The 17,305-nt window shown below is 41.9% G+C and overlaps 1 protein-coding gene across 7 annotated transcripts in view; it reads left to right on the top strand.

Annotated features, from left to right (window-relative positions):
* The first annotated feature begins 10,417 nt into the window (after positions 1-10,417).
* The window catches only part of LOC310713468 (serine/threonine-protein kinase Sgk3), a 55,072-nt gene continuing 48,184 nt past the window's right edge, over positions 10,418-17,305 (top strand). For 5 of the 7 annotated variants that reach the window (XM_083517602.1, XM_083517601.1, XM_083517596.1 and 2 more), the window contains exon 1: positions 10,939-11,267. The gene's annotated coding sequence lies outside the window, so the exon portion shown is untranslated. The other 2 variants (XM_083517597.1, XM_083517598.1) reach the window with 2 other exon arrangements.

The following is a 17,305-nucleotide window of genomic DNA, read 5'->3' as shown; positions in this document are numbered from 1 at the left end:
CTGTTCTTACAGTGGCGAGTTAGATTATTATGATTATATATTTGTTTATGCCCTGCCTTTTTCCTTGATGGGACTCAAGGTGGCTTACAGATAAAAATATGAACTGCTGGAAACATAGGGGGAAATCTAAAAAGCAATTAAACATTGATAAAATTTAATCTATACACATATAGATGCTCATGGCAAGGCCTCAAGGAGGACCAGGGTGCAATAACATTATCCCCACTTGTGTTGCCCAACAATATATTTGTCAGAGGCATGGTACCTCTGACACAGTAGTCCACTGACTACTGGGAGTGAGATTATAGTTTAGCCATTTGCTGTGAGCAGTAGTTATTTTTGTTTGACCTGAGTATTTCAATATGTAGCTTCATTGGAAAGCCCCAGGTTCTAGTATAATGTGTGAGAGAGAAACTTTGCTCTGTCCACTTTTTGCGCATCATGCACAATCATATTTACCTTTTATATAATTTATATCCCAGAAATGAGATTGTGTGAGACTATTAAGAATGGGGGCAGGGGGGAATACCTATGCTGTCTGTAAACATAGGCAGAAATAACAGAAAGCAAAAAGTACTCCGAGATTAGGGCTGTTCTAATAATTGCTAGTGGTGTAAAAGCTGAATGGAGAAGAATGTTAAATGTTAGTGCTTAATTCCATGCAAGTGTTTAATGTGAGATGAGTGCTCTTCATGTATGCAGATTTTTTTAGTGTCCACACAGTGGAGCTAACATTGAAACATTTATATTCCCACCCCTATTTTATTAAAGATTATTTGTGCTTTTTTGCATAGGCAAAATGTTCCCTTTTGCATTCATTCTCCACTAGTGAATTCCTTTAAAACAAGCACTTTCAAACCATGCAAACTATATAAAGGATTCATTTCAACAGTAGAAGAAGCATTTGGATTTGATATCCCGCTTTATCACTACCCGAAGGAGTCTCAAAGCGGCTAACATTCTCCTTTCCCTTCCTCCCCCACAACAAACACTCTGTGAGGTGAGTGGGGCTGAGAGACTTCAAGGAAGTGTGACTAGCCCAAGGTCAGCAGCTGCATGTGGAGGAGCAGAGACGCGAACCTGGTTCCCAAGATTACGATTAGCCCAAGATTAACCACTACACCACACTGGCTCTTTGCATCAGCTCCTTGCTGATGCAAACTATGCATCCAGGCTGTGGAGAACCACTAACAATGACTCTGCTAAAGCCTTTGGTGATCAAGCAGGGATATAAGGGATCAGGCCATCCTTAAGGTACCCTGGACCTAAGTTGTTAAGGGCCTTGTAAATTAATATAATAACTTTTAACCTGACCCAGTAGTGTAAGGTGCAAACCAGTGCAAACTTTTGAGCACCTGAGTTATGTGCTGGCAATACTCTGTCCCCATTGTCTAGCCACAACTATTGTTGTCCAGACTTTCTAAACTATCGCAGGAATTCTGTCAACAATACTGTCAACTGTCAACAATACTAAATCCAAAACATATGCGATCCTTTAACAGCCGCTTTGCTGGTTCTGAATTATTCTAGAGAAATATGTTTACTATTACAGTAATTTGAGGATAAATTGTAACTTCTCTTGATTTAGTGTGCCTGTGAAGCAGGCACCATTTCTGTGGTTTGCTATGGTCACCCTAGTCACACAAATGTTTTATTTTTCACCTTTCTAATTGAAATGACATGGCCTTGAAGCCTAAGCAGCTCCTGCTGTGATCACATTAGACTCTATCAGCCAAGCAGCGTCTGGCCTGACCAATACATCACACTGGGGACAGACTTTCAAAAAGAACTGCTAGTACTGCAGGGATGTGTCAGTAGAATTTTTCTTTTGATGTTCTGAACCACCACAGTCCTGTTGCTCTGTAGTCTATTAAAGACCATTTCCTACTAACCATTAGGAAAATACTGTGCCTACATTCCAAAGAGGCTTGTGTGTAGAATTGGGCTTTGTACATGGTCACTTGGGAGGTGGTTTGATGCTGCCAGTTTTGAAAGCATTGGTCACCTGTTCTAGATGTAGCCCCCTACCCCCCAAAATGAGGCAATTGGCACTATCAGAGCTGGCTTTGCTGTCTGCTTTTTTGAGCCTATGATCCCAATTCAGCAAAGGGAGCCACTCGTGCAGACCTGGGCTCTGGACCAGAAATCCAGCAACAGCACTTGTACAATGCATTCCTATACATGCAGGACATATTTCAAAAGGTGGTTCATTTGCAGAAGCCTGCTTCCATGGATTTGGGTGCATCTTCTTATTATCATCATCTAGGTTTATACAATGTAGCAGACTTCACTGAATTTAATCTTTACTTTTGGAAAAGCACAGTTTAGAGCACAGTTGCTTCAGAGTAGAGCTGTCAAGGTAACTTGGTCTGACCAATTGGTCTGAGTGGTGTAATATAGCAAATAAGAGTATCGTCTGTAAGCTGAGAAGTCTGTCTCGGAGTTTGCAAACATGGAAATTATTTGGCAGGCCAATACTCCAAGTTAAAATCAGATGCCATGAAGGAAGAGGAGGGCGTGAGAGATTTTTTAAAATCAGTATTAGGTGAAAAAATCATTTTAAAGCTTTCCTAATATTTCAGGTAACATTAGTTCTGTCTTTTGCATTTCTGCATCTCAGGTTATAGTTCTCTACATTATACAAAACCACGAAGCTCTGCAACAGTCTTAGTATGCATTACTATTTATGAGTTACAAATGGGTCCTGCAACAAAATGTTACAGTAAGGAGTATTCCTGCTCAGGTTTCCATTTACTCCATTCCACCCATTTCTGTTTTTCCTGCCAACAGTCAGACAACATTTGATACCCACTGGTATCATGCTCATTGACTTGTTTTGCAATCCCCACCTCTTTTAGGTTTTCCCCCTAAATTGTTTTTGTACTTCTGCAAACCTTGGGCCTGTGCCAAGCCTACTGATATCTCCCTCATGTGTAGGCATTGTGTGGTTTTGGCTACATAAGGGCTGGCACTGAGAGAACTGAGTTTGCTATTAAAATATATCGTGATTTACCGGTAATCAAGTGTCTTTTCAACCTGCAGGTCACATTACATTCCCAACCTAGAATGATCCACTTTGGTTGTTGGAACTGGGGCTGCATACACACCATACATTTAAAGTGTATGGCTTCCCCCTACCCCACAAAAAACACCTGTCAGGAAGCTCCCAGAGGTTTCCAGATGTGGAGCAATTGCGAGAGCTGTGCAATCCTACAGGAGGCAATTAGCCTCATAAGGCATTCCTGTTTCTCACTAAAAGGGCCTTAGCAACACAGCTGCATCTTTTGGTCTAGCATGTCTAGAAACATCCAAATCACCACATCTGGGATAGCAGGGGTGCAGTCCCGGACAGCTCAGGGACCAGATAAAAAGCAGATGTTGCATATAGCTTACCCACCTTTGCTCTAAGTGGCTTTAGCCAGCCTTCTGTTAGCAAGACTTCAAGCACCTAAAACCATATCACTGCAGTTACTACTGCTGCTGCTGTTTTTAGGATATCCCAGTATAGATAACCTCCGTGGTTTTTTTCCTGGGGGTCCTCAAGGGTACGTAGTACTGGCACCTTTTTCTCCTAGAAGAAAAGCACTGGATAACCTTGACCATAAGATTATAAGTCTAGATTTAGAATGTGTTTGCAAGCCAGTCATTACTGATGGAGACTGAACACTTCATGCCAACACTCTGGGACAGTTTTCAGAATTTAGCAGCATGAATTCACATTTTTATGCCTAAATTTCTCCTGTGAACAGAATCAGGGATCTCAGCATATAGGGATTCAAATAGCCCTGGGAATCATCCCCCCGCCAACACTTTGTTCTTTCTGTTCTTTGCAATTTAATCAAGAGAAATGGCTGCCTTTTATCCATTGGCAGGACAGGCAAGGGCCAAAAATTCAATTAGGAAATTACAAAGGGAATGGCTGAATCATGTGCAACACTTATCTAGAATGTACCTATAGGCTGCTCCAGAGTGATGGCTTCCCTCCCTTCTGTTTCAGCTCCGTAGCACAAAAATGACAGAAAAGCACGCTGGGGGAAGGTAGAGACATTCTCTTCCACCCCATCCAGTGGGTCGTTCATCTGATCTGATAGGGTCAGCATGGGCTGAAGCCCCCTTCTCATTAGGATTATCGCTTCAGAAACCCTGAAACAGCAGCTGTGGCCCTGACAATAAAAACTGTTTGGCAAGCCTTCCTTTTAGGGTTGCCACATTTTCTTCTAGCAAGGCTCCTGTCCCTGGCTTTTCAAGTACAGGTGACTCCCAAACTCCAGAAGTGGACAGGGAAGCAAGATATAGGGAAGAAGATAAGGGAACAGTTTGGTAGCAGGCTAACAGCTGGGATCCCACAAGCTTACCCAGCAGTGGCGGCAGCAGTATTGTTTTCATTTCTACTTTTTCTACATTCTAACTTTTTTAAATGGTCCAGCATTAATATGAGAAGTGCTGAATTGGGTGGTTGCAACTACTCAGGACCAGGTTACCCGAAAGACTGCCTTCTCTTGTATAAACCTGTAATATCACTTAGACCATCTGGGGAAAGTCTGCCCATGATACCTCATCCTGCAGAATAATGCAAGGCGGTGACATTTTTGTCCATTTTCTGCTATCGCCCCTGTACTGTGGCATGACCTTCCCTCTGCCATAAGTGAAGCAGCAATCATCAGTTGCTTCAGACATCTTGTAAAGACATGCCTTTTTGCCCAGGGTTTCCCTGTCCCATAACCTGTTTTAATTTGTTTTAATTCTCTGAATTTCCTGCTTTAATTTGTTTTTATATGCCTTTACACTAATTTGTACACCTCAGAGTTCTTTAAAATATTAAGCAGTTTTATAGATGCTTTTAAATAAATATATTTTTTTATTATAAAAAAATTGCCATCTTAATTTCACCACAATGCCTCTAAGTGCAAATATTGCACCCTGCGACACTGGGAGAAAGATAGTGGCTGCATCTGCCCTGCTTAGCATTTATCCTGTTGGTACTGGGCCGCAACAGTAGAAAGTTATAACTCCTCTCCTCGCGCTCTCTCTCTCTCTCTCTCTCTCACACACACACACACACACACACACACACACGATGCCAGCATCAGTTCCTGTGGACCCTTCCTGGACAATTGGCCCTGGCATTTGCACCCCTAGCCTCATTATTCTTCAGCTGTCAAATTTAATTCAGAGTGGCATAACCCACTATTTACGGTAATTTTTGTCATTCCTAGTACATATTCCAGTTTCCATATGTCTGACATGAATCATCTTGCTATGATAGATGCATATTTACGCACACACAACTAAAATTAAAATTCCCATGTATTTTGCTACCAAATGGATACCATGCATTATATTGCCTCCGATAAATTATGTTGGTTGTTCTTGTTTTAAACTCAGTGTTCAAATGCAAGAAACAATTCTGGAGGATTCACAACACATCGCCATGTGCGTATCGGAACTGTTGGAGGAACATTCATATTTTACTGGCACAGTATGATCTCATTTATCCAGATGTCCTCTATGACATCTAACCCTGACTGCAGTAAATAAATTATGGAATTCAATTGCCACAGTAATTCTGGAATTAAGCCCTGACACTACCACAAACTACCAGCAGATCCCAGTTGTGTGCGTTTGAAAACTGCAAGCAGATTTATAGTGCAAGCCAATGCATGTTTCCTGGGAGGGATGCATTTCCACTGTGAACTGTAGGGCTCATAACAGAAGTGGGAAAGCTAGGAGAGCCTCCTGTGCCCTCCCTTGTGCAACTGCTGCACAACGGCCCTGAAGAGTTGGCCAGTTGCATCTTAACTCTCCAATAATTGCTGCCACCTCCACTCCCATTCAAAATCACAGCCCCTAGATAGGAGGGGAACCTGGGCTGCTCAAGGAAGACCCTGAGACAACACACTTGCAGTTCCCTGCCAGATCCATCTCAGTTTATGGGGAATGAAGCCGGAACCCAGCTCTCTGACTCTCCCAGAGATCAGAGCAAGCTGCTGTTCTTTGACAACCCCAGTCCTATACTCCTGTAGCATGAGCCAAGCAAACCTGGGCACATGGCAGATGCAACCCACCATACCCCTTAGCATTGATTATTGTATGGACTACATGGAACTGGCGGAAATGACTGGCAGAATTCGAGACCAGGGAGAAGAGTCGGTGGAAGAAGACTGAAAAAAATTTAAAGTATATTTACAGAAACATTGCAAATTAATGAATGTTAGAAGGATGCTAGAATGAAGTTATATGGTTTTAGCAGAACTGTAATAAAGAATTAAGTAAAAGTTGATTGATAATGGACCAAAAAGAAAAATGTAAGGTTAGACCGTTAAGATAAATTATAGAACAAAAATTGAGAAAGATGGAAAGAATTTGCGGAAAGAATTAATTGAATTAGAATACAAAAAGGGAGGTGTGAGGAGGTCGATGAAACAAGTAAATGAAAGGTAAAGATATGGAATACTGGATGTATGTTTTTTTTAATGTTATTATTCTTTTTCACTGTATTGCTGTATTGTTGTTTTTTATGTTATTCTTTTTATGTAATGTAATGTAATGTTTGTCTTGTTAATTTTTTGGTTTTCTCTCCTTTTTTTTTTTTGTAATTCCTAAACTTCTAATAAATGTCTTTTTTTTATATAAAAAAGCATTGATTATTGTAACTCGCTCTACGCGGGGCTGCCCTTGAAGCTGACCCAGAAACTCCAGCGGGTGCAGAATGCCGCAGCGAGGCTCCTTACGGGGTCCTTGCCGCGGGATCACATTCATCCAGTGCTTTACCAACTGCACTGGCTCCCGGTGGAGTACAGGGTCAGGTTTAATGTGCTGGTTTTGACCTTTAAAGCCCTATGTGGCCTAGGACCCATGTACCTACAGGACCGCCTCTCCTGGTATGCCCCGCGGAGGACCTTAAGGTCCACAAATGACAACACTTTGGCGGTCCCAAGTCGCAAGGTGCTTAGATTGGTCTCAACTAGGGCCAGGGCCTTTTCAGGACTGGCCCCAACTTGGTGGAACACTCTGTCACAAGAGACTAGGGCCCTGTGGGACTTGATATCTTTCCGCAGGGTCTTTGGCTTGGACTCAGTCTGACCCTTATGTTTCCCTCCCTTTATGATTTTGATCTATGGGCTACTTTTAAAATGAGGCTGCATTTTAAATTGCATTTTAACCTGTATTTTAAATTGGTTTTTTTCCTATTATGTTTTTATTGTAATTTTACTGGTGTTAGCTGCCCTGAGCCCGGCTCTGGCCCGGGAGGGCGGGGTATAAATAAAATTTATTATGATGATGATGAATACATGCAAATGTGTTCATAAAGCCTTGGAGATAAAATGGCAAAGTAGTCTTGCAAAACTATGTCTGGTGACCTTGGTAAAAGAATTAAGGAGGTTATGGCTGCTCTGGTTCAGCTAACTGAGGTCAATAACTGAGGTCAACACAGCTCTCAGCCCAGGATTTCATTATTATTATTTTTGCCTCTGATCATGCATTTCTTACATTAATTGAGATTATTAATCATCACTTTCAATATACTGTATACTCTTATCAACACTCCTTTTATGCAAGCGGCTTCCTAAATGTTCACTCATCCATACTTAATGAAGGAGAGCAGTGGTAAGACGGTTGCGGTATGAACACAGGATATGGCTGTTGAATTGCCAGGGATTGTGCTAAGATTCTAATTAAATGAATTAAACCTTCATAGTTAAAGGGAATTGTCAAATAAATTATAAAATGTCAATCCCTGTAGGCCCTACGTAGAGGCTTACGTTTGTATCCAGGCAGCATGCAGATGCAATACACCTTGCCCCGCATTTGAAGTGAGTTTCAAAATATATCTATATTATTTAAAAGTAAACGAGTTTCAAAAATTATTCCCTAATGCTGCTTCCCATACATGCATTTTATTTGAAACTAGCCTGAATTTAATTTCCACAGCATTTAAAAGTGCATTACAGTGCTTACCCTATCCATTCCCACAACTTTAGAGATCGCCATAAGATTGTTTACATCTATGGCTCAGCTACACATTGGATGTGTACTAATGTTTTTTTGGTTGTTTCCACATCAGATTCTTCTTGTTGAAAGATACACAGTCTGTCCCCACAACCCAAACTCCTTGTTCAAGTAAAAATTAGAAGAAACCAGCAAAGCACCTATGGCTTAATGTTCCTGTTTCACTGATAGGAAACTAAGGCTGAAACTGGTTGTTGTTTTTTTATATTACTTTTTTAAAAAGACTTTTGTATTTTCCATGTACATGCAAGGATATCCCACTTTGTCTTTGTGGAGAGGCTCTGCAGCAACATGAATTTATAGTGGTAAGCAGTGACACTGGGAGTCTTTGGGACCACAAGAAGAGCTTTGTTGGATCAGACAAATGTTCCTAATCATCCAGGATTTGGTATCGCACAATGGCATTCAGATGCCTTTGGGAAGCTCACAAGCAGAACATTAAGGCAGGCATAGGCAAACTCGGCCTCCAGATGTTTTGGGACTACAACTCCCACCATTCCTAGCTAACAGGACCAGTGGTTAGGGATGATGGGAATTGTAGTCTGAAAACATCTGGAGGGCCGAGTTTGCCTATGCCTGCATTAAGGCAACAGCCTTCTGTTGTTCCCAGCAGCTGGTAGACAACTTGGAAATTGCCTATCTTACTATTGCTTTTATTTGTCCCTGTATTTTTAGACTGCCCATTAGCTGTCAGTATTCACAGGGTGGTTTGCAGCAGTCATATTAAAACAATAAATATCATAAACCAATAACTAAACCAATTCATTCAGCAAAACTGACAAAAAACTCACATATATCTCAGCAGCAAACCGGAGCATTTCAATTTTGGCCTATCTCAGCAAGCAAGTCCTTCATTGGAGGCTTTTAAGCAGAGGTTGGATGGCCATCAGTCATGTATGCTTTGGTTGAGATTCCTGAATTGCAGGGGGTTAAACTAGATGATCCAACTCTACTATTCTATGATTTAAAGCCCATTCTCTGCCCCCACAAGGCCTAAGTTAAAAGATAAGTCTTGAGGTAAAGTCAACTAACTAAGGTGCTCTACATAGGCTGGTAACTCAAGCTGTTGTGAAAAGCGAGCGGCATTGCCAAACATGCTGTGGATGAAAGGAAACACAATACACACACCTTGCACCTTCACAGAAAAAGGAAGGTGCTTTATCACTTTCGTTTATGTCCACTTGTTTCCATGGGTTCAAAGGGCGTGGCAGCTGAGTGGAAAAGAGGGTTGTTGACTGACTGAAGCGTGGTGCATGGTGATTGGGAAGAGGGGCTTTTTGATGGCAGCATCCTGTCTGTAGGAAGCTGTCTTGAATCAGACTATGGTATTGTAGACAGCATGCTAACTGGCAGCAGCTGTCGAGGGTTTCAGATGGGGGACATCCCCAAATTCCGGGGGTTGAACCTGCAACCTTTTGATTACAACACTGATGCTCTACCACTGAACTACGCCCCTTCCTGGTTGCCACAATGTAATCTTTTTAGTACCAGGCAGTGAGCCTTTTTACCCTCAAGTCTTTTTAAACAAAACAAAACAAAACAAAACAAAACAAAACAAAACAAAACAAAACATGCTAACCACAAACAGAAATATCTGATGCTGCTTTTATATGCTACTTTTAATTTTATCGTTAACTTGAGTGTTCCTCGCCCTCTTTCTCTCTCTTTAGGCTGCCAATAGCTTTATAGTTATTTATTCCATAAAATTTATACAGTTTGATTGTAAAAAAAAAAACCTTCTTACAAAGAGAGAAAAAAATAAAATTGAGAAACATTCACTTGAAATCATCCAAAAGTTAAGATAATAAAAATAAATTAACATTACCTCCACTTTCTAAGCACCTGGGTAGGCAAGAATGGCATAAGCTGCCAAAAAAATTAATAATTGAAAGGTGAGCACCATTTTCTGTGTTTTTACAATGGTACCTCAGGTTAAGAACTTAATTCGTTCTGGAGGTCCGTACTTAACCTGAAACTGTTCTTAACTTGAAGCACCACTTTAGCTAATGCGGCCTCCTGCTGCCGCTGCGCCGCCGGAGCCCGATTTCTGTTCTCATCCTGAAGCAAAGTTCTTAACCTGAAGCACTATATCTGGGTTAGCGGAGTCTGTAACCTGAAGCGTATGTAACCTGAGGTACCACTGTATTTGAAAAAACAGGCCCCATCTTTGTAACTATTTGCTGGTAATTTTTAAATACAGTGCAAATACAGTACAGTATAGATAAAAGAACGGCCTCAAGAGAATGCTTCCTTTTAACAGCCAGCATTTCCTTGGCACGAGGAAGCTGTGATAAGGTGCAAACAGGTGATATACCTGTTGAATTTCTGCCTACGTCGAGCAGAGGCCTGCAGGGGTCACAACCGCCCACCAGGTGGCGAGACGTCCCGCCAGTTCCGCGTCACATGCACCTAAAACGCTGAAACTCGTCCTCGGATGACCCCGCCAGGCTCTTGCATCCATTCTGAGCGTCTCGCAGCGGGAGAAGCTGCATGGCGCCTCCGCTTGTTGTTGCAGCCGCAGCAGCAGCAGCAGCAGAAGTTGCAGCCGCCGTCCTCGGACCCGCTGCAAGCTTAAGGTAGGTTGGCGTTTCGGGACAGGGCTTGCCGGGCCCTTCCTTGCACGGCGCACCGCCAGGAGCGGAGCGGGAAGGCGCTGGCAGGGAGGAGGTGGTGGTGGAGGACGAAAGCTCCGTGGTGCGAGTGCGGGGAGTCCGGGAGCTGGGCTTGGGTGGGGCTGCCCACTGGGGCGCCTTCCCGCTTGGAAGTCTGCGTGCGGGTCTCTCTCCGCCTGCTGCTCCATGATCCCGACACGTCACGAGCCAGGGCAGGGAGCGTTCAGAAAGGACGCGAGGAAAGGAGACGGAGGGAGGGTTTGTTATATCTCTCGGCGGGGAAGCGCGATGTTGGGCTGGGCAGGAGGAGGTACGACCTGGAGGGAGGGAGGGAGCCGTTAAACGCAGAGCTCTGCATGTTGCAAGCGGGGCCATTGAGTTAGAAGGCGCTCGTTGTTGGTTGGAGAATCAAGGGGACCCGGAGGTTTGGCGCTGCAGTCCTGCGCGCGCTTTTGTGGCAGGGAGTCTCCTGGAACTCAGCTGGGTTTCCTTCAGTGTGGACTTGCCCAGGATCGTGGTGCAGTTGGTGTCAAAGCCACCGGAATTGGAGGCTGCTTAGATCCGAAACCTTGTTTGCTTCTGTGCTGTACTGAGGTCCTGAGCGAACGTCTTTTTCTCTTGCCTAAACAATCCAACTCAACTAAGGTAAGAAGATCACAGGGCTTAATTTGAGCCCTGGGGATTGTCAGGGTTGAGGCCTGTGGCATGCGGTTTCTACTCTGTATCAGGAAGTTTTTAATGCTCGATATTAAATTATTATTATTATTAGTAGTAGTAGTACTCCAGAGGAGGGTGAATGCTGAGTTCCTTTATTCTACCCGCAGAATGACTCTGAATAGACTGCTTTACTTTCAAATGTCCCACAAGCACTCATTATATACTAAGTAATGACTGGGTGATTTTCCTCTTTTTCTCTTAACTGGTGATCTTGTATTATTTTGTGTATTATCATCAGCACCGTTACTGTCTTTGTTTGCTCTTAATTTTCTATTACTTTGTTGTTGCTGCTGTTATTCATATTATCGCCTGTTTTGTAATGTAACGTGGGAATTTATGCGGAAGAACTTGGTCACAAGGCATGAACAATATAGGAAAGTGTCTGAAAAGCGTGTTGTAAACACTTTTTCATACTTCTGCTCTCAGTTAGTTGCCAGAGAGGTAAATGATTACTCAAGTTAAGTCTTTAGGGCAGACTTTCTGTGCAGGCTCTTTTTTTTCTTGTCTGTTTTATTAAATTGATGAACAGGATGAAGGAAGAGGAGATAATCCTAGAGGAAGCCTACTTTCCATTTGAGTGTAAATATAAGATTACACTGCTGAACTTTAATCTCAAATTTCCTGGCTGTTTGGTTCAGTTAATGGGCTCTTCTCAGCTTGCGTCTGTTGAGGGACTGAGAGGTTTTACAAAGCCTTGGTGTCTCTCTCTCAAATCCATTGTGTAGTCAACCATGCAGAAGCTTCTTATATTTCTTGTTGTCCCTTATTAAAAGTTCTACGTAGCAACTGGATTTTCTGAAAAATAAGTGGTGGTGGTGATGTGTAAAACAAAGTATGCCCACAGTGATTAAGAAGTTTCTTTCAAAATTATTTAAAGAAATTGTAATGCAGAATGTATAGGACTCTCCACCCTGATCACAGCCTAATCACCTCTGCTTTGACTCTTAGTTACGTATGTGTGTTACTGTGTCTCTGGTCTTTTCTAGAGGGATTTAAATCAAATATTTCCTACTTATCATTATTGGGGCCTGTTTGACATAAACCTGAGCCTCTTGCTGTATTTATTGCAAAATACTGTACATACGTAATTGTTTGTTGAGCTACATTTGAGTTGTTGTAAATTTTAATGGTTCAGAGTGCAATCTTCCAGCATCTTTCTGTGCATATCATGAAAGGGCATAAGAGGAGCAGCAAAAATGTCATTTAATATTTACTAGGATGTTTGTTTAATACTGCCCTTTCTGGGATGACTAGCGGTACTAAAGACAATAAACTCAAAATAATAAAATACCAGATTGACACAGATCAGTTTAATAAATATGAATAATCCCAATCTCTCCAAATTTGGGGAAGAGTTATTGCTCAGTGGTAGAGCATGTGTGCTTCATTTAGAAGGTCTCTTGTTCATTCCCTGACATCTCCAAGTTGGGCTGGATGAGACCACCATAGTCTGAAATCCTGGAGAGCCACTGCCAATCTGTGTAGACAATACTAAGCTAGATGGGCCTTCTAGATGGAGCTTCCTATGTTCCTATTCTGCTTGCAGATCAAAAACATTTACCCACTTAACAGCTTCTACAGAGCTGAATATAAAAGAGCTGTTTGATTGCTAACACTCTGAACATTTGTCACTTCCCCTCCCCTTTTAACTAACACAACTAGATCTGAAAAAAACTTTTTTCAGCTCGAAAGGGACTAAGTAAAATAGTCCTATAAAAGGCAAAGGGAAGAGAGATTCTGTCAGCAGCCATATTTCTTCATGAGAAAGAAATGAAAAGATTGGGTCTTAAAGCTTATATTGCCAGATCTGCTGATGTGTCCATACACATGTCTGTAAACCTGCACCTTCTTACACGTGTTCACAGAAATATTCCTTTGGGGTTGTTTAGTGGACATAAACGATGCCATTGCAGTGGACATGACTACTGAATACCAATGTCATTTTGCATATCTGGGGCCTGTTGTGGCTTGGGAGAATTACCCCAATTTGTTGTTGTTAATATATTCATCTGCAGAAAATGGCTGAAAGTACCGGTAAGTAAAAATGACTCCGCTGTGCTATGGAACAGAAAAGGTGGTTAGTTCAATGCAAGGCAAAACAAAACAAAACAAAACAAAACACAAAACACAGGCTATCCCAACCCACTTTGCCTTGAACATAAGCTCAATACAGTTGACTGAATTTTCACAGTGACTTGTTGGGGTACAAATGTGACTGGGTGTGGGGATTTTAAGAGGTGCTTAGTTGCCAGTTGGTGTAGTGGACAGCTCCCTGTACCTGTATGTTGTGAACTGCCCTGATACTTGTGGATGAAGGGCAGTATACTACTTCTTTCTTTCTTTCTTTCTTTCTTTCTTTCTTTCTTTGATCTGTGTTTCAAGTTTTCTTATCCCTGATTAGGCTCAGGCTTATTGTGGATGGATCTGATTCCATCCTGGGTTTCTAGAAACCCTCCATCAACACAGCAGGGAACTTCCTTTTAGAATGAGACTGGCACTTGCTTTCTCACAAGTCCTACAACGTGGGAAAATAGCAAACATGGCTAAGAGGCAAGGGAACAGGGAAGAAAGGCAAGGGGTCTAGCCAACGTGAAAAGGTCTGGCTCCCACAGTGATCTCACGGGGTCAGAGTGTATTGAAGAATAAGAATCCTGGAAGATTCCATAAAGTTAAAAAGCTTGGGTGTACAGGAGGGGTCTGTTTATAGGAAAATGCTTATCGAATTAGCATTAACTCAAGTGCAAAAAGTGATCTCATTATCATCACAGGGCTGGAAAAAAGCATGTTGCACTACAAAAGGCAGGGTTTGTTTTATATAATAATAATAATAATAATAATAATAATAATAATAATAATAATAATAATAAATAAATAAATAAATAAATTATTTAATAGGACAACAGAAGATAGGTGTAGTCAGCAGTCACTGGTCATGACATTTAAATTTTCATGCCACAGACTTGCAACAACCATGAGGGTCATTTTTCCTCTTAAGCATAATATGATTACGTAGCTAAACTGTGTTTGTTGTAAGAATTTAGCTTTTATTTCTCAGGTAATGCAATCGAAGCTGCTTCATTTAATTGGGGAAGAGTAGGCTTGCTAGATGAAATCTGCTACTTGCACAGGATAATTAATGGGCAAATTAGAGGCATTACCTGCACAATCTATGGCTTGGTTCTGGGTGTGGGGGAATAACTAGGCATATATGTGTACAAGATCTATTTTTTTGGGGGGGGGGTAATACTCCTTAACTACTGTGAAGAGGATTTATGGCAGGAACTGCTAATACTTCTCTTAGCTTAGGCTTTCTCCTGTTTTTTTGCAACAGGACCACCCTTGTTCAGAGCAAGCTGAATTACACATACAGTCTTGAGGCACATGAAGAGTTCCAGTTGGTAACCTGCTTATTGAGTCAGCATATAAGTCAGCGGTGGGAAACCTGTGAGCTGCCAGATGTTGGTGGACCACAGCTCCCATCAACCTTTCAGACATGCTGGCTGGGAATGATGGGAACTGGGAGTTTGCCAATATTTCCCCACGGCTGATGTAAGTGTTCAGGATTATGTGCTCCAAGCCCTCTCAATCAGTGTAACATTAAAAAAATAATAATTCTAGAGTTAGAAGGCATCTCAGAGGTTGTCTAGTCCAACCTCATGTGATTGCAAAAAATCCACTGGTACAGTATCCATGCTGAAATAGCCATTCAACCTGTTTGGGTATTTCAGAGGTGATGCAATGGCCTTGAACTTTGATATGTTGCTGCCATGTTTCCCTTCACTCCCACACTATTTCCACATTGCTGTTTGTCTCATGCAAGCAGTTGTCTCTTGAAGACTACTTCTGAATTTATTTGTCTAGTATATGTCATCTCTCTCTCCCTCTACCTTTCTCACACCCCTCCCACTGCCCCCAATACTCAGGCAGTCCAGCCTTTGCATAGGGGCACCTAGGCCCAAATGGCTTAAGGTATGGATATAACTCTGTCTAAGACTGAGCTGTGCAAGAAGAGCAAACTTATCCCTGTTAGATTATTGTTTACCTCTGGTAAATTATCTCTAGCCAGTTATTGGAGAATGAGGTAATCTTTCTGCTCTCTAGGAGTAAACACAGCATTTACCTCTTTGTAACATCCTCCGAAGGAAAGAGTGATTTACTGGGAAGTGTTACATATTTTTCTTTTACTAAGAAGACTATACAGTAGGTGGAGATGTTGGGATAGATTCTGACCGGAGGGAAGTCTGAGAGCTCTGGTTTCCCACCATCTTCCTCAACTTGTTGTAAATATGTCTGATCAGGAATATAAATTTTTTCTGTTTTCTAAAAAAGTTTTTATGACATTTCTGGGAACAGAAACAGAGCTGAAAACACAGAGGTGTCGGAACTTGAAAAAGAGGTAAATAAAAATTCCTGCAGTGCCAGGGGACATTGTCAACTTGCTCTGTTGCATGCAGTCAGGGCGACACTTCTGCTTTGGCTGGCACCCGGATACCCAACCAAAGAGTTTTCCTTCCACATGTGGCTGAACCGCACAATTTAAGCGGCATGCCCCAGGCTCCTTTAAATCAAGTAGAGGATTGTAAGATAAAAAGGCTGCATGTGAATACACATGATGGAAATGGCATCTTCTGCAATTCAGGAGCCAGTGTGGTGTGGTGGTTAAGCGCACGGGTAGGCAACCTAAGGCCTGGGGGCCAGATGCAGCCCAATCACCTTCTCAGTCCGGCCCGCGGACATGTTTTTACATGAGTAGAACGTGTCCTGGTTAAGAGTATAGAACTAGCACTTCAGAGACCAGGGTTCAAAGCTCCACTCAGCCATGAAGCTCCCTGAGTGACTTTGGGCCTGTCACTGCCTCTCAGCCTAACCTACCTGACAGGGATGTTGTGGGGAGTAAATGAGAAGGAGAACCTTGAGCTCTGTGAAGGAAAAGGTGGGATGTAAATGCTAATAAATAAATGTTGTAAGGGATGTGGTTTCCATGGCAGCCCCCCCCCCCTTTGTTTTTGTAACTGCTATATTTAATTGTATGATCAGGCTAGCCCTGAAACGGTGCAGATTTTCTTTCAATAACTGTATATATAACATGAGTGAGACTTGTTGCTTGAGGAGAAATGGGGTATGGCAACATGACTGTATGGCGCTGCCAAGGGTTTGCCTTGGGTTACATGAAATGGTTCTTGTGCACAAAATTTAAAAGAAAACTGAGCTAATCATCACAATCTACTATGATGGATTAAAGAAATTTTAAAAAGACATTTAAAAAAATAATAATAAAGCCCTTACTGTTATCTTTTTATATTTCTTTAAATTCATTTAAAATATTTGGTATATGATACTGAGGTGAAACAAGTGGTGCATAAAAGTTCAGTCCCCAAGTGGTCAGTGAGGGGGAAAGACCTGCTGTGCTCCAATGAAAGTGGTGTTACAGAAGAATACAGGCTACTTGGTTCATGTTAATTGTGCCTAGTAATTCTAGGCAGAGGATCCTGTTTTTCAGTTCAGTGATTTCAGATGGCTATTTCTATCTAGCAGGGTATTGTCTCCTGCTGTACTTCGGTGAAGACTTTAGTCTTCACACATCACAAAATCAGGTGTTAAGCTGCGAACATAATGCTCAGTTAACATGTAAGCTAAGTCAAACGGAGGCTCTGCACAAATGAGCAAATATTTGGTGGACTCACAGAGCCCTGTCCTACTGCTGCTATGCCTCGGTGTTGTTGGGGTTTTTTGGTGGTGGCAAGTTGTTGCTGTTGTTTCTTTCTAGTATCTATAGTTTAGATTTAGTTGTGATTTATGTGTAAATTGTTTAGTTTGGCTGTGTATTTTAAAAATGTTATATTTATTGTTTATGACTACTTTTGTTATGTTGCATTTTGCATGTTGTAAGCCCCCTTAAACATGGTTTGCTGTGGAAAGGCGGCATACAAATAAAACTATGTATGTATGTCAAAATAAAAAATTCC

The sequence above is a fragment of the Podarcis liolepis genome (assembly GCF_965112155.1).
Source record: "Podarcis liolepis genome assembly, chromosome: 8".
Lineage (NCBI taxonomy): Eukaryota > Metazoa > Chordata > Lepidosauria > Squamata > Lacertidae > Podarcis > Podarcis liolepis.
The sequence above is the reverse complement of the archived record's forward strand: the minus strand, read 5'-3'. Positions and strand labels throughout refer to the sequence as shown.